We start from the raw sequence: 24,394 nt of genomic DNA on the forward strand, positions 1-24,394 counted from the left end.
GGAAGCTGGGGTACCAGAGAGAACCCACACAGGAACAGGGAGAACATGGAGACTCACCCAGAAAGATCCCTAGGCGGGCTTGAACCCTGAACCTTCTTGCTGTGAGGCGACTGTGCTCACCACTGCACCACCGTGCCGCCAGAAATATGTGAAATACACCCAGTAAATAATGTCACTTTACCTCCATAATGGCTGCTACTACACGCGATCATCATTCAGGCTCCGCCTATAGCGACACTATCTTTTTAAAGTTATGTCTTTTTCTGCGCTGAACAAGGATTACACCTAATTTCGTGGTACCTGTTACAATGACATAGATATTTAGATATTTACTCCCAGTGGAGGGGGAACACACACACACACACACACACACACACACACACACAAAATGCTTTTTTCACTGTACACCACAAAAAAAAAAAGGTTTTGTCCCCAAATTGGACAAGATCTTGAAAAATCAGGTACAATTTTACAACAAGAGATGAGGGTGTATGCTGATGTTTCATGTGTGCTAAGTTAGATCGGGAACAGCAGAATGTGAGAACTGTTCGTAGCTTCTAAAGTATGAACCCCGACTTCTTGTACGTACACGTGTTTAGGCTGTTAAGGTGCGATCCCAGGCTTTCACCTCATGTGAACTCGTCCCCCTGCTGGTTTGAAGAATGTTGACCATTTCCGAGCCAAGATTAAAACATGGTGCCTCGTACATGGGATATTTTGTAGCCGCAAATTTGTTGTTTGTGTTCACCGGTGTTACTTTCAGCTTCTCCATGTCTGACCCGACGGGGCATCGGTGACGTAAACAGGGGATCTGCGCGCTGACTGGCTTTCACGTCACATCTGCGAGTCCGTTTCGCGTCGTTTGCCCCGTTTCTGCTTCATGAATGCTGTTTCTTTGCAGTGACCTCACATGCAATTAGTCGTGCAAATAATTTGCTCCACGTTGTGTGTGAATGCGGCTGAATTCCTTTAATTTTAGGCTTATTTCCTGAACAGACTGTGACCTTTGCTCAGGCACAATGCAAATATGCGCTTGTCACAAAACACAATCCAGGTGCGTGAATCTGCTTATGTGGCGCGCTGGTGGCAAACCTTTGACTTGTTCTTAAAACAACTCTAATAGTGCTACAGTGGCCTGGAGTATCTCTCATCGCGCGTATAATTGGTGGGACTGAGGACTTGCGTGTTCCTGTGTGTGCTGATGAGGCGGGGGTGGTGGAGTACCTGCCGTCTGGGAGTAAAAGTCTCGTTTTTTTTTTTTTTTTTGCTGTGGAAAATCGATGTGACAGGCCTAATAATGATGTAATCATCATTATATCAACTTAAACATTCCTAATTTACATGTCAATGTCAATATGTCCTGAAATATACTTTAAAACCATTATGCTGCACATTCATTTATACATTAAGTGACTTCTATAAATATTTTGGCACATGATTTTTCTCCCCCTCATCTTTATACTGCTGTAAACAGAAAAAGCAGACAAACCAGCCTTCACTGGTCCGTCACATGTCTGTGTATGTGTTTGAGAGCTCGTGAGACGAGAGAATTAAAGTGTGTGTGTGTGTGTGTGTGTGTGTGTGTGTGTGTGTGTGTGTGGTCTGTGTGCCTGAGGCCTCTTCATCTCATCAGTAGAAATCTATTCTGCTCAGACTCATCCAATAAGTTGGGTAATGATACTCCACTCTAATATTGGGACCATCCAAATTGAACACATTTAAACTTTAATGCAAGTCAAGTCCTGGGGAGAATGTAATCTGCCACACTTAGTGTGTGTGTTTAAAAGTGTGTGTGCGCTACCATGTGCATCTGTTTCTGCAAAGCTCTTCTTTTCTCTGTTGTTCCACTAATGAATTTAAATATGTTGAATTGCTTTAAAGAAGAAGGTGAAAAGGTGAGACGGGAACATGTGGGAGACGCCGCCGTTGAAGCAGCAGCTCGTCTGTGTTTAGAGGCTTCAGCAAATGAGGAAAACACATTGCACACCTTTGAACCTCGTTCCCATCGCACTCCGAGAGAGAAAGTTCACGCTTGTTTCCCTGATACTATAAATACCTAAATGTCTGAGGCTTCATTTTACGACGCCTTTAACTTAGCCTCTTAATCTTTTTTCTGAATAAGATATTTCTTTAATTTAATTACTCAGTGGCCGTTCGTGTAAAATACCAAGAAATAAATACATCAAGCAAAACGTAAGATTTTAGCCACGCTAATTTGTGCTAACACGCTGAGCAAAGATAGTGACTGTGGTAAAGAGATACACGTGTCAAAGTTAGCGTGAGCACAAAGGCCAATCGAAGCTGCTCGCGTCCCTGCTAACTTTTTAAATGAGTGTCCCAAAAAAGACAGTTAGGAAAATCAAAGTTTGGTTGTTGACGTTTCGTTTGAGTGTATAAATTGTCTTATAACATTACTTTTTACATCTTCATTTTACAAATCAGTTTATGAATCATAACAGACGTGAGGGTTTTTTGCGTCTGACTTTTCATTCCATGTGTAAATGATCTGCTTTCTATTTTTTTTTCTGAATAATAGACAGTCTGGATATCATTCAGATAATTTTGTTTCATTTTCGTGTACGTAATTGAATTTGAGTGTTATTGTGTGTGTGTGTGTGTGTGTGTGTGTGTGTGTGTGTGTGTGTGTGTGTGTGTGTGTGTGTGTGTGTGCCATAAATCCTGCTTGTATGCTGAGGGAAACTGCTGTCAGTGATTCTCTAGACATGTTGACTCTCGCCAACTGCGTGAGTGTTTTTGTTGCGTGTATATTGACATGCGTGTGCCTGTATGTATATATGTGTAAGCGTGTGTGTGTGTGTGTGTGTGTGTGTGTGTGTTGTGTTTTACTACTAATCCATGAAGAATCCTCTTCCGCCTCCATTTCCTCTTCCTTCTCAGGATGTCAGGGTCACATCAAAGGGAAGGCAGTAACCTATGACCCCTTGACCCCAGTTTAGCAACTTTATGAGCGAACAGGGCGAGAATCCATTAGCTACAGTGAAATATTCAACAACAACGATGCGGGGAGGCAAAACATTATCCAGGAGAACCTACAGTTGAACAACACGCAGATTTATAGAGCGCTGAGGAAGGCCATTTTAGCTAAGCGTGAATGTGTGACTGTTGTCGTACAGGATGGCATTTGAATGTGGGATGCACCAGATGTTCCATGACAAACAAAGATGATTACACATCCATAATAACACTTACTTTCTCTGAATTATTAATATTTTAACAATACATCATGCTGTGCCTTAAAATCTGATGAGATGAGATCCAGATCCTTGTTTTCACAACTAATGAAAAATGATAGGGCAAACTGAATGGTGCTTAAAATGCTGAGTGGTGTGTGTGTGTGTGTGTGTGTGTGTGTGTGTGTGTGTGTGTGTGTGTGTGAGTGCATTTGTGCTTGTAAATGGGGCTAACCTGCATTTAAAGCAGTCCTTTGCATTGCTCCCTGTTTTTGTCTTTTCACAATGAGTAACTTATCTAAACTACCCCCTCTTCAGCGCTCAACTTCAACAGCCTATTTGTCCATTTTGGGTTTGCGTGCAGCCCGTCGTTAGTATTCCAGTACACACCTCAACAAAGCCATTATCATAAAAACACACACATTCACATGCAGATGGGCAGCTCTTAGCCTCTTAGCTCCACAGCTAATGGTGCTAGCCACTTAATTAAGGTCACTTATGGACAAACTGTTAGCATGGGCACTAATAAGTACTGCCCAGACAATGGGACTGGTGTGCGAGTGTGTGAGTGTGTGTATGGTAATGATATTGCTGTAAAGCCTGACCTGCAGTCTCCATTACCTCCAGCTTATTGAGTGGTTTGTTTTGCAGAGTGGCTCTCAGAGGCGGGTATCATTGAAGTTTCACTAGATGGACAACTGGACACTTTAGAAAATGCATCACAATACATTTTGGACTGCAGTGTGTGTGTGGCCGAGTTGAGGAGCACCCAGAGACCAAAGAAAAGAGATAAAGTGTCTGCTGTTTTCTCACCGAAACCCATGTGGAAACTAAATATCCGGCACATCGTTAATTTATGGCCCTCTGCTTTCTTCCTCCTCTCCCTCGGTCCTTTGCTCCTGTTCTCCCTTCCGGAGCCTCTCTCAAGTTGCCTCATCTAAAAACAATTAGTTCCCCCGAGCAGACTGACCAACCAGCCAGGTTAGAGAGAGAGAGAGAGAGAGAGAGTGTGTGTGTGTGTGTGTGTGTGTGTGTGTGTGTGCTGCCATCCCGCTGGGGAGCGGAACATTGTTCCTCTTAAGATCACCACACAAGATGCTTCCGAAGACTTTGTGACCTTTCACCTTGAGCAGCGAGGATGAGAGACTAGGGGGAGTAGGAGTGGGAAGGGTGGGGGTGCAATTGGAAGACCCCGCTTCCTTGATATGGTGACTTAGCAGGACACAACGAAACACTTTAAGTGCTTATTACAAAGGTGCATGTTTGACTAAGCTCAGCTCAGCAGTAAGAACCCAGTCCTAAAGCACTTAAACCAACATCCAGTTTCTACTTATTTTGGGACTTCTTCCCCGTTGGTATCACTCCGCGGCAGCGCAGATCAACCGTTGGAATCAGAATCTGTCAGTGTGGCGTAACACCGTGTGTGGAATGTAAAACAAAGAGCTTTCTGTGAATGAAGTGCATGTTTTTTTTCTTCGGGCTGTCCTCTGGGTGCTGAGACCTTGATAGACCAACCCGGGAGTTGGCACCTCAAGTCACTGTGACCGATGTTAAAGGGAATTTTGGACTGAGACACAAAGGAACCAGACTTCCAGCTATTATTTACTGTTTACTAGTATTGTAGTATTTATTCCTACGTCACTCTATATGTGTTTGTGTATGTTTTGTTATGATGTATTTTTGTCGAATCCTAATTGCCTTTCCTCGTATATTATCATGTCCTTGCCATTGTGTTGCGTTGTGTCACATGACTCAGACCCACCTTGTGATGTTGAGGGCTTGTTTTTAGAAGAGAGGCAGATTCACTCGTGTTCAGCACCCATTTACTGAGCGACTGTGACTTATTGATCCCCGCTGAAAACGATTGATTAGGTCCTCACAGGGACACTGAAGAACAGTTGTTTCTTTCTCTTCCTCTATTTACTTCCGCTATCACGCACCAACCAATCCATCTTCCACCCTCACTATCAACCATTTGCTCTCCTTTATCTTCCTCACACTCATCTCCTCCACTCCCCCCACCCAAACACACGCGTTGCTGTCCATCCCGCTCCTCTCTTACTGTAAATTCCTCTCTTTCATTATTCTTTGATTAATCTCATGGGTGTTTGTCTGCATTTGCACGCTTACATCTGCTGCGGGAGCAGTGTAGCGGTCTCACCGTCAGGAACCCAAAGGTCAGAGGTCAGATAAATAGTTGTCAGGAGGGCTTCATCCCAGGAGAGAGGGAGTGAGAAACCTGAGACTAGATGTGAAATTACCGTCTTAGCTCTCATTCTCTTCTCCTGCTTTTCTCAAAAGTTGTTGAAAGAGGATTCAGAATATCAGTTTAGGAGAGGAAACCTTGGCTCGTGAAGGCTGAGCTGGGAAAGCCCTCTGAGAATCAAGAAAACCTTACAAAGTAATTTTGCTGGATGGAGATTGAAATGGCTTTGATGTATCCAAGCTCGACTGCATTTCAACTGGACATTAGACTTTACAGAGCATCTGAAAACACATTTATATGTTTATCTTCTAATACCAATAAGCTTCAGTGGTGTATTTGGCTGCATTTCGTTCCTCTCAGATGTCCTGCACCAGCAATGATTTTTACATCAACAGAGTTCTGCTTGAGACGAAATGTGTGGCCTCACCTCGCAAACACACGACATTACACTGAGGCAACAATCCCCTCTCCTAAAGCCACCTGAAATAGATACGTCAACACAAAACGGAGGGAGAGAGAGGGATGGAAGGAGAGGGATGGGGGTTGGAGGAGATCCTGAGAGGAGGATTGAAGGAAACGCGGGAGATGGGTTGAAGGATAAAAGATGGATTAAGGTTGTGTTTCAGATTGGCAGCAGCGGTTTTATGTGCGGCGTGTGTGTGTGTGTTTAATGTGTACGTGTTTAGCGTGAACAGTAAGCTCGGAGATGTGCGACTTTATTTGTTACAATGTCTTTCCAGCAGCCTGCTGTTCCCCATGTCTCAGAGGGAAAAGCCGTCATACTGAACATACTTATCTGTGTGTGTTTGTGTGTGTGTGTGTGTGTGTGTGTGTGTGTGTGTGTGTGTGTGTGTGTACGGGTATGCAAACCTCTTTACATGTGATAATGACAGCTGTAATGCCTGTCTGGTATCTACTCAGCTCTGGGACTTCAGTTACATGTTTGTATCTGTTTGTGTGTGTGTGTGTGTGTGTGTGTGTGTGTGTGTGTGTGTGTGTGTGTGTGTGCGCGCGCTCCTGTACCTGAAGCATGCACTTGGGATAGACATGCATTTTTTTAAAAACAAGCTCTTTGTGTGAGCACAGGAACATATCAGGGAGGGATAATCTTCAACGTGTGTGTCTGTGTATCTGCGTGTGTTTGCGTGTGCGTGTGCGCACATGCTCAGACGAACTGTGTGTGTCGAATGGTCTATGACAGGTGTTGGGGATGAGATCTCCAATTATCACACTTTAATACCTTATTTCCCGTTCACACACGTATACACACACACACACACACACACACACACACACACATCTCACTGTGGAGTAGAGGGGATGAACTATGGTGTGTTTATGTGTTAGATGTGTTATTGTGTTACTGTAACTTTGAAAATACAAGCTCACGCAAATACTGGACGTCAGACGTTTTCAAACCAACTTATTTTCTCGAATGAAGAGAGAGTGAAGGGTTCTGTCGCTCACAGTGCGGAGAAAAGCCTTTATTCTTCCCTGGCTGGACGCGTAAATGTGATGGGTTTGCTCTTTAACCTGGGCTGCATCAGTAACAGCGGTTTGCTTGATGCTGCGAGTATCACACACACCTGGGAGATGAGAGGAATCTGTCCCTCCTTGGACTGTGGTCGTCCTCTGGTATTTGTCACTGAAACAGTTAAAGTGACACTTCACCCAAAAAGTGTGTTTTGATGCCTCGTGTCCACCGAAGGACGTCGAATGGTTATTTTAACTGTCGACGGTCTCATCTAGTAGAGGTAAAAGAAAGGCCTCAGTGTCAAAAATATCTATTCTCTATTCTAAGTTCATCTAAGTTTAAAGTGATACTTCATCTAAATGATGTACTTTGCTTTCTGTCTTCACTCATGAAGACCTATTTTCCCCTCCTGATTCCTCCTTGATAACTTTGACTTGACGCTCTTATTTCTTACGGAGCCCTGGAGCGACGGCGTGGAGAAGATAATTATTTTATGGCCACAAGATATAGATTGTTCCAACAATTCGATTGGTTAAATATTGTGATTACAACGTTTTTTTTCCTCTCTTTGGCCACTTCCTGTTTGTAATTTTAGTGACAGAGCCAAACCAACAGTTAGTGTTTCTGTGTGTGAGTGTGAGCTGAACACATATTAGTTTAAATTTGCACAGATGGACACATGAAACCATGCACGCCGGCAGTGATGAAGGCTGAGTCTCCTGTCATCCTCCTCTTCCTCCTCATCCTCCTCCTCCTCCAGTGGAATCCTGGCTGCCTTCTCGCTCGTCCTCCTTTGATTGCTCTGTATCTGCTGCATCAGCAAGATGCCAGACAGCACAATGACATCATTTAATGGAGACAGCGCAGGAGACCGACACTATCCTCGGCCTGTCAATCATCATCACCGCCCTCTAGGAAAGCTGTGTTTATCTGCAGCTGTGACTGACTGACAGACAGGTGTGTGTCCGTGTGTGCGTTTGTGTTTGAGTGAGAGAGAGAGGGACCCATTCAACATATGCCAACGCACACGATTGATTGCTCTCTTCATTTGTGAGAGACAAATATTTATCATGAAATCGGTTCTTCGGCATTGCCATGAATCCTAACCTGGGATGGAGCTGTAGGGCGGCACCAGGACTGCCATTTATCTCCTTTCATGACAAATGACGTGTTTGTAGTGTTTCGTCCAGTCCGTGTGGATTACAGACTTTTACCCTACAAACACATAGCCTCGAAATAACTATTTAATTTGAGGTATTTTTAAAGCTTCCCTTTGTGTGCATTTTATGACTCCCGCCACCGCCACCGCCACCTAAAGGCCCTGACAGTCGGTGACGGTCTTCAGTTTCCTCTAGCATATTGAGCTCGTGAGGAAAAAAATGCCACTAGAGTTTACAGAACCGGTGGAATTCCCAACAGCATTGATCAAGCTAGTTGCTCTCTTTCAGCTGAAGCTATGTACAGTTACAAAATGTGTAAAAAAAACAACAAAAAACAAAACTGTTTCTTTTTTGTTGATAGCATTATCCATCAGTATGCAGGGAATCTTTGAAGTTGTGGTTTATGTCATGTGCAAGGTTAAACTTTCAGGGCCCTGTGTCGGGACGTTGGCGAGCACAATGGAGGAAGCCTGCAGGAAATGCAAACAGCGCCTGTTTATTTTACAATGACAGAACTGAACCTGCTGCTGCTGATGTCATCGTCACCGCATTTCGCCAAACTCCAACTCTAATTTCTGACGCCCTGAAATGACCCAAATCATTCAATCTTGAGGAACGATTGGATGTAATACTGGAGCTGCCAGCTGAGATTAAAAGGAATCAAAAGTTCAGCCATCGGGAAACAGATAACCTCCCAAAAAGATATCATCAACAGAAAGATGACACTGTGCAGAAATTCTTCACAAGAGAAAGAAAAAGCGGGCTTTTTGTTATGAGATTCTGTTAAGGACACTCAGAAGGACAGGAACATGAATAAATAACCTGAGCATGTCAAGAAAGCTGATGAATGGGGCAGATCTGGACGAAAATGTTATAATTTGACGAAAGAAATGTTGGTTCACATGTTAGAAAGTAAAGAAGCAGAGAAAGTTGCTTTTAGCATGGAACAAAGGAGTAAACGTGATCCCCCAGAATACTGAGCTACTCCTGTTCATGTAGCACAGGTGTGATCCACACACACACACACACACACACACGATTAAAGAAACTGTTATCACAATCTTTGTTCCACCCGTTCACGACGTTTGAACCATCAGGTTATTTCTCCCTCTCTCACCTCTGGAAAGTACGAGCTTCTACTTTTGACTGCGCTTGTTTGACGTTTCTCTCCAGACGTGGACGCATGTCTCAATGAGTTTTAGTCTCCTGACTACACATCTACTGTCATCGGTTATCATAGAAGCACAATAACGTACCGCTCTTGCAAAAATGCGGTTTGTTTGTTTTTTTTAAATGTGCGGTTTCATTTTACAGGCAGTCTTGTGCTTTGCGCTTGCATTCTGCGTACTGAAAGAGTTGACGGAAGGTAGAAATTTGTGTTTTTGCTTTGTTTTGTCTGTTTTGCGCAAAGAAATGAGCAACAAATAATACAGCAGCAGCAATCGCTCATAAACGTGGTGAGGAAAAAAAACCCACCGCAGATGGATAGGAGTATGTCACCTGGAAATTAGTCACACAACGCACAACAAAACCAGGGGAAGAAAAACAGACTTTTACTGTAAAATAGAGAATTTTTAATCACACTAAAACTTGAAAGGTGTTTTCTTAAGATTTTCAGAGGAGGGCTTCTCATGATCACTCGTTCTCATGAACACTTGTCAGATGCCTCAGGAAGGAAATGCGTTCCACAGGGACAGGAGGGTGAACTGAAAAGGTGTTGGTGGTCAAGGGTCAAGAGAACATATTGTCTTGTTGTGACTGGTTTTATTTGTACGCGCGTCGTTCTGGATCGTCGGTGGAGAAATACACAGCTTACATATTTCACCACCACCACAGGGGAGGCTGTATCTGGGCGGTTCTTCCACACTTTCCGTTATCTTGTTCTCTCTCAGCTGATTGGATACAGAATCCTAGCTTTTTCTATGTCGCGTAGATGGAATCGAGTTTTGGCCACATAAAAACAGAAGATCTAATATCTCTGTGCGCCAATATTTTGTTAGTTTGTTAAACAAAACAAAAAAAGAAAACAAAAAAATCTCTCTCCTGGTAAAATATTTGAGAACTGATTCCCAACGCAGCCGTCCAGCTACAGACTGGAAACCACTGATGAGTGTCGGTGAATGGGGCTTTTCAAAATGATGGCATTTTCGTGTGCGCGCTGGTTCCTGCTCGTGTGTTTGCAGTGTTTGCACAGTTCTCTGTGTTTTTACAGAAAGCTCATGTGTGCCGCGCGTGGCCCGTGTGTGTGCGTTCTGGTTGGACGGCCGTCACAGGCTCATGAACTGGCTCTGATCCATGCTGGTGTGTACAGTATGTTTACACATGGTACACTGTGTGATTGTACGTGTGTTAGTGTAAATGTGTGTGTGTGTGTGTGTGTGTGTATGTGTGTGTTTGTGTATGTGTGTGTATTTGTCATGAGCCTGGAGTTGTGCTTCAGCATGACGCTCCACCAGTAGAGGAGCCAGGTGTCCCACAGGGCCTGTGGCTCTGGTTTGGACCTGGAGAATGTTACAGATCTCTGAAGATGCACCAACCGTAGAGTGTGTGTGTGTGTGTGTGTGTGCATCTCACTGATTAGCCTGACAAGCTGCTTATTGATGTACTGGTTAATGATGTTCCCAGAACAGCACAGACACACACGAGGAAGAAGAGGGGGAGGAGCAGGAAGGCGCAAAAATCACTGAGAAGAAAAAGAAAGAGGGGCAAAAGAGGTCCTTTGGACCACAGTGGGTTTCTGTTTTTACCTGAAGTTTGGCGTTTCACCACTGAAATACAAACTTTGACTTCACTGAATGAAATTAAATGTTTGATCGCAGATTTTCGATGCACAAGAAATCATTCACTAAAGTTCCCGGCTGCGTCACGCTGGGACGTCATCGTTCCGGCCAACACATCTCAGTGAGTTATAATCACTCCTGTCAGCAGTATTCAGGATCCCTCTATTCACCTCATTTGTAAATGTCTCGGATGTACAAAGAACTCAAAACAGTGTCTGGTTTTTACCTGACGACACACTCTGGAGTTTGTGCATGGACATTTTTGGATAGTTCTGCTGTTTTTAGCTTTCAGTCGCTATCAGCATCAAGCAAAATGTAGGTGACTGGCTCTTCCTGCAATGTGGAGCACAAAGAAGTCATACTGGAGGGAAAGAAGAGCTCCGGACACCTTGAAAGGCAAATTACCCTTCTTGGACAGAACGGGCTGGAGTGGACCAGCATCAGGCAACGGGCCTCACCTCAGTTTGATCAGAAAACACACAGTCACGCAGTTTTCAGGGAGGACGCCACTTAACTTGTCTGTTTAAGAGGTAAAACCCAGGGACGGCTTCTCTGTGTTGGTGAGTGCTTCGTCAGCGTGGATGGGAAGCATCATGAATGGGACATTCCTGCTTGAGTCGTCTCTCTCTGTCTCTCAGTTTGGAGACGCTGCAGTCTTTGATTGTATGTTACCTCTTATTGTTTAAACCCTCCAGGGAATTGTAATCCACATTCAATCCTGTACGCGTGTGTTTACATGTTTGTCTGTCTACATGGGTTTGTATCAGTCGGTGCATGTGCGTTCATGTATGAATCTGTGCGTGTGTGTGTGTGTGTGTGTGTGTGTGTGTGTGTTGTTGCTGTACAGTCCCACGGTGGCTGTTCCCCTGCTGTAGACGCCTGTTCTGGCGATAGCATTGTCTCCATGTCCAAAGACCTGCCGGCTGCCCTATTCCACCATGTCTTTATCATGCTAATACAGAGAAAGATGGAACGAGGGAGGAGGGAAAGGGGAGGAGAGGGACTGAGAGAAGGGAGAGGGAACGATAGCTAGACAAACAGAGAGACGAGGTAATCTTTTCCCTCCTCTCTGTCTGTCCTCCTCTCTTCATTCTCACAACCTCCTCTGTTCCCTCTATCCCCCTCTCCTTCCCTTTCTTCTCGTCCCCGCACCCTCTTCATCTGCCGCTTTCTTATCTTCCCCCTTACTTCTTTGATAATCCCTCTGAACATTGTCTTCATAATTACACACAACAATGATTCTCATCCTTGCAAGAGAAATGTGCCCTGTGCACTGAGAATATTTCATAGTAGAAGACCAGTGTGTGAATTAATAACTTGGGTCTCTCTTATAGGGTTGTATTTGTGTGTGTGTGTGTGTGCCCGTGCATGCGTGTATGTGTGTGTGTGTGTGTGTGCGCGCGCGCGCCTGTGTGTGTTTGAAGGGGGGAGCACGAGTGTTGTTTTAACATGACTGTTACATTATGCATGCTGACAGCCTTGCCTGTCCCCATTAAAGGCCCATCTTGTTTCCCCATTATATCTGGTTTCTCTGTTAATAGAGCTCTTTGTGTGGCACATCCCTTTATACTGGGGGTGTTACAACACAAAGGTCAGCCCCAGTACAACCTGCCACACTGCGGCGGCTCGTGCGAGGCCCTGACTGGCGGCAACTGTGCAGTCCTCTCATTACAGCTCCCTTTTTAGGAGGCGTGTTAGGCCTCTTTCGTCACTCCCTCTTGCGCCCGTATTCACTTTCTTTAGTTTCAACCAAGATGGGACCCAAGGATTCAAACATTAAACTGGTACTCCACTTAAAAGAGTATTTTGCCTTTCAAGTGTCTTGAAGTCACAAAGCCATTTTTCTCCTCCTCCATCACTTCTTGGTGACGCTAGTATTTTTATTATTATTATTATTATTATTATTATTATCAGAGAAGCAGTTCATTGAGCTTGAAGCTAATGGTGACCGACGGCTAACAACAGCAAAAAAATATCTGTGTGTTGCTTCCAGGAAACAAAGGCTAGTCTGTTTGTTTTTAGCTGGAATCAACATTATTGTGGATTACTGAACGTACCGCTGGAAGAAGAAGACGCGGATTATTCCAGACCTAGAATTTGAGAGTTCGTAAGCTCCTTTTTGGGCAGTTTTCCAGTTGTTAGCCATCAGTCACCATTAGCTTCAAGCTAAATATACATGGCTGACTCTTTCTGCATTCGAAGACATTCTGCTGGAGGGAAAGACGTCTTTGTGAGCCCCACGGCACTTATTTGTGAGTACTTGGAAAGCAAAGTACAATTTTTTGGGGGGGAAGTTTTCCTTTAAATGAACACATTCCATATCCTAGACAGAATTGTTGTGAAATGGAGAAAATGCAGGATGCTCAGGGAGGGATGGGCTCATTAGCAGAAATCTATCACTGATCACAAACAAAAAGGATAAAAACCCCGTCTGTTTTTTTTTGTTGTCGTTTTTTTTACACAATTCTATGGTGTTTGCTGGTGGACCGTCTTGTGGTGCGATAAGGAATAAGAATAGGATGGACATTAAAATAAATAGAGATCTGTTGTGCGGTCCCTAACGTGCTGGTCTCTGACTGCAGCAACCATCACCACTGCATCATGGGACGCCCCGCTGTATTTCAGGCCTTCAACCAAACTTTCTCTGAAGAGAGCAACACCTCGAGCTCAGTTCCTTGACAACCTGGTATCACAGCTGTTTGTTTCCTGCTCTTAGCATTTTTACAGGTTAAGGTTGGTCCCTGTCAATCATTTCTGACCCCAAAACAACTGAAAATAAGGCTCGGTTTAAAAAAAACAAAAAAAACAAGAAGCAACTCTGAATTTTCCTTTATTGAAGCGTCTGACTTCATCAGAACTCATCCGATCTGTTATAATAAATGTGTTTTATTTTTCACGGTTTTTTCCGTGCCAACACTCAGAAGAATGGATACTATATAAAAAATTTGACGTCACAAATTCCTGTGAACTAAAGCCACAACCATGAATCTTCCCTAATTTTAGTACCCATAATTCTGTGGGTTTTTGGCATTTTGGACATTTCTCCATACAAATTCTGTTATATCTCAACAAATGCAGAGCTGTGTGTGATTATATTTGCATCAAATCCATCAAGCGGTTTAACGTAGCTACTACTTAGAGATCCTGTCATCACAAAAGCCCTGAAATGACTTCATTATAATAACGGCATGAAATAATAGCCATCTTTTCTCTCCTTTGGGTTCTTTTTTTCCCTCTCCGGTACCTTTTTGACCTCCTCTGTGCTCCTCCCCTCTCCCGCTCTCATCTGAGTCCGCTGTGTGCCGGCCCCTGTCAGTGATCCGTGGACAGTAATGGCCATTCCTGCTGCTCCCATGGCACACACCATTACTACTGGAACACCCAGATGGAGAGCGACAGACAGAATGAGGAGGAGGGAAAAAGACATAGAGGAAGAATTAAAAAGAGACAACGCAGACTTGGTCGGGAAGTTCCAATTCAAAAATAATCATGAAATGAAACAAGAAGCATAGCATAGCTCTGTGTGTGTGTGTGTGTGTGTGTGTGTGTGTGTGTGTGTGTGTGTGTGTAAACGCATGGATCATTTCATGGTGAGGATTAGAGGGCCAGGTAAGATATCTTGTTTCTTGTGACCTGCTCATCGCAAGGTTTCCCACACTCATCACTTCACTTCATCACATCCCTCTTGCTGACATATAAAACATATAGACATTGTTCCCCCTGACCCCAAACACACACACACACACACACACACACACACACACACACACCCTTCCCATACCTTCATATGCTCCTGAGCTGTAAATCCAAATTATCTCCAGATACTTAATTCATACTCTCATCTACCCTCTATCTGTGTGTGTGTGTGTGTGTGTGTAATGTTATATTCCTGTCATACTGAAAACTCGAGAGATGTGTGTTTCCTGTAACTCATTGTGGGTTATGATAACAACCGTTTCTCCTGTCAACAGCCCGTAATGTCAGATTTACAGGGTTGCCCCCGGTAACCAGCCGGGCTGGCGTGGCTGAGTGATTCTACAGCATCTGTCAGAGTTAGAGAGACCATCTATCACACAGACACATACACACACACAAATGTAATGTGTCTCTCACGCAAATTTTCAATATAACGGTGGGACGATGTCAGCATATATTTTCCAGCGTGCTATCGTGAGGACGTCGCTCTCTGTTCTCTGTCAGTCTAGGGACGGTCCCTGCAGGTGCCTGGAGGGGTCAGAGAAAGAAAGAACGAAATATTTTGAGGCCACAAGATAAAACTTGTTCATGAAATAATGTTACTTTGAAACTCGGGGTTTGAACTCATTTCGTCAATCCGGTTATTTTCAGGCTATAACTTGTTCCGACACTGTTGATGGAAATATCTCAAACCCCGTTCGCGGTAATGCCCGATGATTTTGGTGCGTTTCCAAGGTTTGTCCCCCACGTAGCTGAGCACATCAACGTGAAATTGTCATCATCCCAGTGCTTGGAGCTCCATAATGAGTAGAATCACATTTAGTAAGCTATGTATCGGTCATACGACATCATCTGCTGGAGTGTTTCTGTCTTTGCCTCATGTCTCTGCATTGGATCTGACCTGGAATCTGCTGTGAATCTATTCTGACCACCGCACTTGACTCTGCTGAGTCAGAGTAACATTTAAAGCTGGAACAAGAAGTACTTGACGCAAAAAGTAACTTTAAGCATGTGGGCAGCTCTTCAGATATGGGCTCTTTTTTGGAAGAAAACTTACAAACGTCCCGTTTTCCTGTTTAGAATTGAAGGCTGGATCTCTTTCGGTTGCAGTGAACGTAGCGCAAACTCGCCAAGCGGTATGAAGTTATGCTTTGCTTCTCCGTTAATGTGATCAAAGCTGTGTTTTAAGTGTTTTAAACGGGTGAAACCTTGGGGACGTAGCGGAGGATGCAACTGTGTACCAAATCCACGTTTTGACTGTTTGGATCTTATCACACCACACTATTCTTGATCTGATCTTGATAGACTATTTTAATTCTTATCATAATAGACTATTTCATGCACTGATGCCTTTTTACACCCGTGCAGCTGTGATGAGGCATAATTGGTTTGTTATGCTCATATTCTCTGTCTGCCTCGCCAGCGAGCGGACAGAATTGCATTGTGTTTTCTCTTTTTGCCTCTGCTTCTCTTTTGTTCTTTCCCCTTGGTTGGAACAGCTGCGCTGGCCCACTTCTGTCTTTCTTGCTATATCTTCAAACACACTTTCCCATACAGACACACACACATCAAAGGTTAATATTTGTTCCAGTGGTGACGATCACCAATGATCATCCATGCACGGAGGTGCAACTGCTGCCTCCTCTAATCTCACACCAACAGTCAGTTACGCGCACGAGCAACGAGTCTGTAGGGGATTCTGGTGATAAATCTGTCAGTTGGTAATTTTTCTAAAAGTTAAAAATGTAGACAAACTTGAAAAGGAAATAACTAAAGCGCTGCGCACACCAAAGCAATTGTTCCAGCTGGAAACTCTCCTGAAAGCGCCGAGCTGGAAGAGTTTGACAGCACCGTCGAGGAACGCCGTTTGGGCACAAGGTTGAAATGGTGGCTGGGTTTGAATAGTTCAAACCCAGAGGGGACAGCTGCTCTTCCTGGGGTCAAACCATAATACTGTACATACAGTACAGGACTAGAAGATGAAGATGAGGAAATAATAAGAAAAACAAAAAAAAACAGTCGTAAAGAAACAGTACATCTCACTCTAGCTGCTGGCGACCCCACCCAGGAGTCTGTTTCAAGTTTAAAGTTTGTCTTTCAGGTCTTAGTCCCACCCCTCCTCACCTGTGCTGGACAACTGGGTAAAAAGTGACAGTCACGAGAATTGAGTTTTACTCACAGGTGGACATTTTTTAACCGGCAGAAAAGACTCCCAGTGGCTCGGCACAGCGCTGGCATTTGTGGCATTGCTTCAAAAAAACAACAACAGTTGGTCAGTGGAGGTTTGAGTCTAGAAAAGGGCCCAGAAAAATGGCAAACAGGGACATTTGTAACACAGCAGGTCTTTAAACTTGAATTAGGGTTGAGTGGCAAGAACTTCCATCCATCCATTCATTCATTTTCTACCATTTATCCAGTTAAGGATCTCGCGGGGGGGGGTGGAGCCTCTCCCAGCGGCTTTTGGGTGAGAAGTGGGGTTCACCCTGGACGGGTCACCAGTCCATGACAGGGCCAACACATAGAGACAGACAACCATTGGCTCTCCCAGCCACGCCTACGGTCAATTTAGAGTCTGGATTAACCTGGTCCCTCTTGATGTCTTTGGACTGTGGGAGGAAGCTGGAGTACCAGAGAGAACCCACGCAGGAACAGGGAGAACATGCAGACTCACACAGAAAGACCCCCATGTTCGAACCAGAACTTATTTCAGATTTAAAAGCAAAAATGTTTAATTCCTGGAATGGTAAAGATGAGTATGGCAGTTGTAGACAAGGTTGGTGCCAAGAATAACCGGAGGCCTCAAACAGTTAGAATTGTCTGATTGTACCGTAGATTTAGATGGTAGAACTCCACCGACTACTTCTATAGACATTTTCTTTTGGCAGCCATGTCGATGAAGTGTGAAAAGTGAAACCAGACAGAAAGTCCAGTGAGTGGTGCATTCATGCAGCCCAATGCAGGAAGAGTGCAGATGTCCAGCATCAGGTGACTGACCTGCTCAAGTGTCTCATGGTAATCGTACAGGTTCTGGTGAAGTCTTCCATGTCTTGGACCCAGAAGCCGACGCCCCTCCAGCGACGCAGGATTAAGGTGATTTATAGACTTGAAATGTATTAACTTGGCTGACTGGACGTTCAGCGATTCTTGGAAAGTTGAATCAATGTGAAGGGTCGCGACTCGTGACACGGACCGAGATCATCCTTAGGGATGTAAAAATGTTTAATATCCCGTAGTTTTTTATCCATTTCACGCTCAGTTTCAGTACTGAATATCGGGCAGTTTAAATGGACGAATTCTGATCCTGTGCTCATCATCTTCATTGTAGTGGGCATCACGCCGAAAACAGAGGCTGGTCGTGGTGTCACTGAAGTCACGTCTTTGCAGTGAGGTTCTTTTAGTATTTGCATTTACGCTTTGGAATCATAAAAGTTGCGTTCATTCGTGAAGATTGGCTTGCCGAATAAAACACGCTGGGGTGGCATGGCGAGGAGGTAAGTGTTTCAATCCTCGCTTCCCCCAGAAACCATATCATTCAAGCAAGATGTCTACATATCCCGGCATTTTGTATGTGGAGGGAGCCTGTGGGGATGCTAGCTTCCAGGTCGGCCTACAAAAATACGACATCACTACAGAGAGTGTTAAGATGGCCGCAGGCCTCCTGTCAATACAGTCACACCAACTCCAGTTCGTGCTCACTGGGATTCAATGGAGCGCCTCCTGAACTCGTCACTTCTGCCAAGGAAGTTGTTTTTTTTTTCAGCGGCGTTTGTGAGAGTTGTTTGTCTTTGTGTGTCAACTGGTTTTGGCGCAAACTACCTGGCTGGTTGTCATCAAACATGGCCGAGGGGTGACATACGGGGCGAGGAAGATGATCCAAACATTCACGTAAATAACTCAGGAAATATTTCACTGGCCTTGAACAAACTTCTAATGTGTTTGTTTTTTTCCTGGTGAGAATAGTGTCTCCAAACCTGAACCCTTGACTTTATTCTTTCAAGTCCTAATCTTTGATCAAAGGTATCCATAACAGGAGAACAATCACAGCCCAGAACAATGTAAGTACGCTGTAGCCGCCACCTGGGTGTGTGGGATATGTCATAATGTGTTATGTTAGTCGCTGCCCCTCTGACAGCTCATGTCAATAGGTGGTTGATACAGCTGTCATCATATTGTGGTGTGAATGAGCTTGGCTTGCTTGTGTGAGTCTGTATGTTTGCAGTGTGTGTGTGAGAGAGAGAGAGAGAGAGAGAGTGTGTGTGTGTGTGTGTGTGTGTGTGTATCTACACTCCCAGACGGAAGCCCATAGGACAGATGGTGGGTTCAGACGCAGACTGACACACCGTAACCAAGTGATTACACACTCAATGACTCCCCCTGAAGAGAGAGAGGGAGAGAGAGAGAGAGAGAGGAAAGGAGTGGCGAGGAGAAGAGAGGGGAGGGAGGTAGGAAATGGAGAGAAAAGCTGGAGAGTGATTGAAGGAAACGACGGAGAGGTAAAAAGAGGTGGTTGTGGATCAATTATTGGAAAGTGTCGGGTGTGTCAAATTTATCTTTTTCTTGAAAATGAAAAGGTTTAATAAAAGGCAGAAGTGAGTGATGGAGGGAGTGAAATAAAAGAGTAAAATGAAAATGGTATGAGCCGTAGAAGGAGGGGTGAGAGGCCCCGTGCCAATTGAGACAGCTGATGGTGGGAGAGAAAGAGGGAGTAACGGGTGGGTAGAAGAGGGCAGGAATCTTTAGGGACACTGGATTACATGATAGCCAATTAGGACGAGGGATGTTGGCAACTCCCCTGATGAAACTGATATGTGATTGGTTCAGGGTTTATTATGCTCACTGAGCTATCGCTGCTTTTTAAATGCACTCAAACGCACGGAAAGATTAGAGTTGCCTTTCTTGGATTGTTCGTTGTTCAGGGGTGTTGTCAACTTGTTTTGATTTATTTCACTACTGTGTTGCAGTTGACAGGATGGTGTGTGTGTGTGTGTGTGTGTGTGTGTGTGTGAGAGAGAGAGAGAGAGAGGGGGGAGACACCGGATTCAAAACTCTGTGCACAAGTAACTCTGTTTACAGCAGTGGGCCAGACCAAAAACACCCCCAATGCGCACACACACACACACACGCCACCACCACCACCCAAGTCTCGCCCGGCCCAGGTCAGGTCAAGCAGGATCATGGGAAACCGTTCATGTGGCCCTTCTCACCTTTTTCATCTCAGAGCGTCTCAAAAACATCCCAGACATCAAGCTCTGTGCTCTTCACTTCCTCACCACACGCACGCACGCACACACACATGCACGCACACACACACACACACACACACACGCACACACACACGTGCACACGTCTGTGAATTAGATCAGACTAAAAAATGATAAAAACCTCGGTGAAATCATCCAAATCTTAATAAAAACTCGAACCCAGAATCACCTGACAGCGCTCAGTGAGCACATACTTCCCAGTATAGACATACTGTAGTATCATCAAGATCTGCTTCCAAAGTCTCTTCCCAAATGACAAAAATAGGAATTCCAGATCGGCGGCCCAGAATGTGGCCCACACCACCTCTGGGAGCCCTGGTCCCTCTCATCCAAACACTTCGCTTCAACCAGTTTCATCAAGATCTGCTCGGGTTTCTCAGAGGAATCATTGTCAAGGAGACTCTGAGCAAACCTTGTCAATAATATGCAAAAATCACACCGCCATTGGAATGTTGAAGCAGCGTTGGTGTAAACATGAACCTGAGGGGGGGGGGGGGGGAACGTTGAATAGTATCAACAAACCTTCTGCCTTCTAAGTTGAAACAATGGAATCTGCTAGTCTTTAATCCTACTGACCAGACAAGTCCTAAAATCAGAGGAAAAAACAATTAAAATAACAACGTGGAGTCGAAAATAATGATAGAAAGTAGCAGATTTATTACATTTATTATACACAGTCAAGGCTCTCTCATAGAGGTATTTGTTACTTAAGAGATCAGGGAGTCGCTGATCAAGTTATGAAGCATGTGTTTTTATGGTGTTTTTGTGATATCGAAGGTTTGGTGAAGAATCTGAGGTGTTCCAGTCTGCAGTGAACATCCCTGTGTGAAAGTGGGGGGCAGATATTTACAGACTGAAGGTTTATGAGCGAGATAACTCCTGTTCAACAAAGTCCTCATCGTTTAACTGCTGCTCTGTTTAATCATTGATGAATGGACTCATTAAATACATCCTCTATCGCGTTTCCCTTCAAACTCCCCAGCTTTGATGCTCTCAAGCACACACACACACACACACACACACACACACACACACACACACACACACACACACACTGAGCTGACCCAGAGCTTTATCAAATGCAATTTATCAACTTTCTAATGTGACCAGGTCTTGTGATGCAGCTAATTCTCCAAGAAGGATTAGTGTGTGTGTGTGTGTGTGTGTGTGTGTGTGTGTGTGTGTGTGGCACAGCTGTTGTGCAGTAAAGTGATGGAGGGAAGTGCCCCTTCGGTGCCCAGATGAACCCAGACAATGTTTGGTTTTCTAATCGCACAAAGTTTTCAGGCGTGATTTATGATTTCTATCAAAGTTAGTAAGTTACTGAGTTTTCTAATGAGTCATGTGTTTTTGGGGGGGTGGGGTGGTGGTGGTGGTGGTGGTGGGGGGGGGAGGCTGGTTAGCAAACGTTACTCTAGAAGGATGGTTGCAACCTCCAAAGTCGCGTGGTGTACCAGAGGCCTCTCCTCGATCGTCCTCTTCTCGCCCTCCTCATCTGCCTTCAGATATTTCTGCTTTATTCAAACCTCTTATTGCCCGCTGGTCTCATCCTTAACCATCGTCTCTCCTCTAACGGATGGTTGATGGTTAATAGATTTAGCCACTATACTGTTGGAGAAATAATGAGAGAACCATCAATTTATCCGCAGTTTAACTGCTCCCGTCTAACCTCCGTAAACTCGCCCGCTGAAACTCATTTCAGTGTTTCCTCACCAATCTGAAAAGCTATCATCTCTCTAATCTTGGGCTTTCAATTCGCCGGGGGGACAGGGGGAGTCGGACCAATCCCTGATCTCAGAGATGATCTGTTAGCCTGGCGTAAATGTTTATAACACGGGGCAATCTCCAGGGTTCATACGTTGATGCACATGCACACGCTCACCTCCAGTCACGCACTTCCTTTTTTTCGTGTCTTTCTCTCTCTCTCTCTCTCTCTCTTTCTCTCTCCGGGGCATTTATAGGGATGTGAAAGCTGTTATTGGACAGGTCAGTGGAGTGGAACTGTCAGATAATAGGCTAGTTACTGTGGCAGCACATGAATGAGGGATGGAATGGAGGAGTGAGACAGAGGGAATAGAATCGCTCGACTCTCTCCTTAATCAGGAGGTAAACTGGAAATCTGGAGAGTTTAGAGTCCCTGCTGAAATGGTGTGTGTGTGTGTGTGTGTGTGTGTGTATGGGGGGTGTAAGTGAGCGAGGCAACAAGATGGGGGGTGACAAAGGGAGGAAGACGGAGGAAATGTGAATGGGCACAGAGCAGAGGAGAGAGATAAAGACACAGAGAGGGAGCTTATTACGATTCCCGGGGAGCCCGGTGTTTATTTCTCTATTTGTAAACGCTGGCTTCATTACCCAGAGTTCAACAGGAGCCGGCTGAGCTGCGGCTGCATCAAGGTCACACTAATCAGACCGTGAGCAGGAAGAAGCACAGAAGAGAGAGCACAAATTATGTAATGTATCTCCTGGACTGGCCCTCACCCCTCCATCGTTCTGATTTCCTATCCGTCTCCAGTCCCTGGGGCTCCGGGGTCCTCAGGGAGCAGAACCCTTCAGACCGCCTCACACTCTGATGCAGACTGACAAAGTCTGCTGTGTGGAATGACGCTTGTGTGTTTGTGTATATCCTCAATTTGTTTGCAGAATTAGCTATCACCCTCCAACACATTCCTATTTCGACGAGTGTCAGAACCGTTGAGATTACGCTGACCTCAGGTTACCTCCGCCAGCGAGGTCATGTGTTTGAGGCCGATTGTCTGTCGGCAGGGTGAAGCCAAAACTATGAGGGTGATTTGGACCTAACTGGGTGGAGGTGGGTAGAATCAGCCAGGAAGACCCCATATTGTATAGCAGTTTTTGTTTTTGTTTTCCTCCAAGCAGGTCGACAGAATTCAGTTCAGATTTCTTCAGAAATGCCAAGTGATGTGTTGAAAACAGCTGTGAGGTTTTTGTTGAGTTTTTTTGATGACGTGCGTCACCACGGCGAGTACAACAGGAAACCGTTGTTGGAATCCATGAGATCAGACGGTTACCAAACATTGCGTATTTTAAATTTAGCGTGTTGTCTTCACGTGGCCTAGAGCAACACAAGTGTGTGTGTGTGTGTGTGTGTGTGTGTGTGTGTGTGTGTGTGTGGACACAGGAAGTGATATTTGCACCACAGTGCAGCATTAGCCTGTTCCTTTATTGAAATCACATGCATCAGGTTTCAACTCCTTCTTCACACACACACACACACACACACGCAAATATGCATGGGAGTGTGAGGGCCCAGCTTACCTGGCTGACCTTTGTGTTAGCATTTATGATGCTCTCCATGCAGGTTAATTTAATTTGTGACTTTAAATTGCGGTGACATGCGAATGGTGGTGCGTGTCTTTGTGTCAGCCCCGTGATTGACTTGTGAACTGTCCGGCGGGTGTCCCGCCTCTCACCAAATGTCAGCTGGGATTGGCTCCAGCCGCCGTCCTGTAAGTGGTCCAGGTGACAGGAGCCCCCCCCACCACCACCACCGTGAGTTGTTTACTGTCTCTGATCAGGTCTCGTAGTTATTAAAGGCTGTTTGTTTTTTTTTCTTGCAAGTGAAAATGACAAGTGAACTGTCACAGAATATTCAGTCACAGTCACTGGTGACTGGCAAGCTTCCAGTCAAACATCTCGTGTGTGTGTGTGTGTGTGTGTGTGTGGGGGGGGGGGTAGATGTCTGACAACCTGTTCGGTCACGGGAGACCGACCGATGCTTTATTTCATGCGTGTCTATGAATGAGAACTCACCGTATTTGGGCAGCTTCAGAAATCGCAGGTTTTAACTGTTTTTTTTTTTTTTTAAGATCAGATTAAGCATCATTAGTGGGGGAGGAGAGGAACGGTGGCAGTTTCAAACGTTTCCTGCGCCGCTGAGAACGTGACATCAGTTCAGTCACTCCTGGTTCTGTGCTCAACCTGGATTGTTCTCAGCTGCCCAAACAAGCAAACGTAGACACGCAGAAAACAGCAGAACTTCAATAAACCACTAAAAACACACGTGGAGTGATTGCACTCAAGTAAGGACTCTATCTCGGAACGTCAGGGTATCTGTATGTGGGGGGTGGGGTGGGGGGGTATGTATTAAGATAAAAGCTTTTTTTAGATGCACACGTGACTCTATGTGGTATTGTAATAATCACAGATTCTTTTGATGTCCCAGACTTGAATGAAGCTCTCAACACGGCTGTTCTTCAAACTGCTAATCTCTCAAAGGTAGTGAAGAGAAGGAGAGGCGGGAGGAAGAAAGAAATGAGTGGAGGAGGAAGAGGATGGAGAGCGGCGGTGAACGAGGAGATCAGTAGGAAAGGGGGCCAGGCACGTGGAGAAATGGAGGGAGAGAGGAGGGCAGAAATGGGAAAATGAATGAGAGGAAAAGTGATAAGAACTCTTGCTTTTGAACTTGAAGAGCTTAATTTGAAATGTCAGGGCTAACCCCACCCCCACCCCCCCACCTCCTCCTCCCGCGTCCCCATCACACTCCCTCTCCTCAGGAGTCCCTGCTGTACAGTAGTGTGGATTAAAATAATTAAACAGGCTCTGTTTTAATTAAGACAATAAAGCCGAGAGTCTCTAGGTAAGACCTGAGAGAGATTGAGAGGGAGA

The 24,394-nt window shown here is 44.9% G+C and overlaps 1 long non-coding RNA gene across 1 annotated transcript in view; it reads left to right on the plus strand.

Annotated features, from left to right (window-relative positions):
- The window catches only part of LOC147257866 (uncharacterized), a 63,104-nt gene that overhangs the window by 17,602 nt on the left and 21,108 nt on the right, over positions 1 to 24,394 (plus strand). The window lies entirely within an intron of this gene.

This window comes from Aulostomus chinensis, chromosome 8, assembly GCF_037954235.1.
Source record: "Aulostomus chinensis isolate RoL2024-O1b breed Wild chromosome 8, RoL_Achi_v1.0, whole genome shotgun sequence".
Taxonomy (NCBI): domain Eukaryota; kingdom Metazoa; phylum Chordata; class Actinopteri; order Syngnathiformes; family Aulostomidae; genus Aulostomus; species Aulostomus chinensis.